The sequence below is a fragment of the Orycteropus afer genome, unplaced genomic scaffold (assembly GCF_000298275.1).
Source record: "Orycteropus afer afer isolate SDZICR_OR568_19922 unplaced genomic scaffold, OryAfe1.0 scaffold00013, whole genome shotgun sequence".
Lineage (NCBI taxonomy): Eukaryota > Metazoa > Chordata > Mammalia > Tubulidentata > Orycteropodidae > Orycteropus > Orycteropus afer.
In genome coordinates, this window is record NW_006921600.1 from 12,085,196 (window position 1) to 12,086,953 (window position 1,758).

General features: G+C 38.7%; 1 protein-coding gene across 1 annotated transcript in view; it reads right to left on the minus strand.

The window, feature by feature from the left end:
• Nucleotides 1–1,758, minus strand: part of DTL (denticleless E3 ubiquitin protein ligase homolog) — an 89,269-nt gene that overhangs the window by 67,071 nt on the left and 20,440 nt on the right. The gene's annotated exons all lie outside the window — the stretch shown is intronic.

Here is a 1,758-nt window from a genome sequence, read left to right on the forward strand (position 1 = left end):
CAACAAAGAAAAGGGAAACCAATTAACACAGACACAGAAGATAATCCTGGACCCCTGAGCCTTGAAGGGAAGGATATAGAAGTGGACTAAACTCCAACTAGCAGAAGAATTTGCGTGAAAATACCAAAAAAGGAGACATAAAGAGCTGTGGTCTGGCAGCGATCCTGATGGCACAGACAGGTTGGAGATTCCCGAGTGTTGGTAGCACCTAAGAATTAACCTAAAAATCACCCTGCTAGCAAGGGACTGCATGCATGACTGTGCACGGTAGGCTGGGGAACAAACAGAGAAGGTGAAGAGAAAGGTGGGCTGAACTGTAGACTTTAGCCGGTCTGGAGGACGCCACCATTTAAAAGGTTTAAAAAGAAGCTTGACTATTTTGGATATTTAAAGAGACAGTGCTCTTGCAGATTACTGGGGCTTAAGAACACGTTCTGCTTTCCAGCAAACCCCAAGGACACTCTGGACTTGGAAGACTGAAAAGGTACAACATTCTTCTTGTTACTTTAATACCCCACACGCTTTTGGTGAAGGGAGGTGTGGACACCACCCACTCCCACCTACCTTCTGGGCCCACAGGAACTCCATCACAGTCTTTGGGCTCAGATGGAGCCTGGGTGCCCTGCCCTGGCCTCCACTGAGATTTTTTTTTAATTCTCTCTTTTATTATTTTTTTTCTTTTACGCTTTCTTTTTTCTGGTGATTAGTTTGCTTGTATTTGTCTGTTTTAAAGCAACTAGTATTATTAATGCTTTTGTCCTTTTTATTATTATTCTTAATCTTCCCCTACCAGGTCCTAGTTTTCAGCATTTTTTCTTTCCCCTGTGCCTAGTTGAAATTTTTCTTATTTATTTATTTATTAAATTTAAGGTTGTTTTTTTCTTTTCCCCCTTTTTTCTCATGATTAATCCTGTTCTTTGTTTTTGTTTTTGTATTTTTCCCACTTTTTTTTCTTCCTTTATTATTCTCTTTCACTACTATTTTTTCTAAGTGCCCTATCCCAAGATATTGCAAGTTTTCTTGGTTTTTCTTCTTTTTTTTTCCCCTTTTTTCTTTTTTGGTTACTGTTCCTGTGTGATTACATAGTGTGTTTTTCACCCATGTGCTTTTAGTTTTTTGATGGATATTCAATTGTAATTTGTGTCTAACTGAGTGGGAGACAACAACAGTCCCCATAAGACACAACTACACCCACACCTCCTGCAACTTCACTTACGAAGTGAGAGCCACTACCTCCTTCTCCACCAACAGGCCAACGATAAAAAAACACCAAGAAAAGCCTGATTCACCCTTGGCTGCTCTTCACAAAGAGTTAACAGAGATTGAAATACGACACCACCATGATGCCTCGGAAACAACAGACCATCACGGTCCAAACAAAGAAGCAGGATAAAGTGGTAGAAACAAGGGAGAAGGATACAGACCCAGAACACATCCCTGAGGAAGAAAAAGCATTGGAACTCTCTGATAAGGAATTCAAAAGAATTATCTTTAGGTATCTTCAAAGAATTGAGAGAAAGACCAAAGAAAACAGAAAAAATCTTAGAAGAATTTTGGAAGAAAATACAAGAACAAAATGACAAAATAAATGAAAACTTAGAAATTATTCTAAATCTACAGATAGAAATGCAGAAGATTAATACTAAATTGTCAGAAATACATAACACATGGGAAGGGCAAAGGAGAAGAACTGATGCGATGGAAGACAAAATTAATGAGAGTGAAGACAAATACCTGAATACTTCTTTGGAAAGGGAT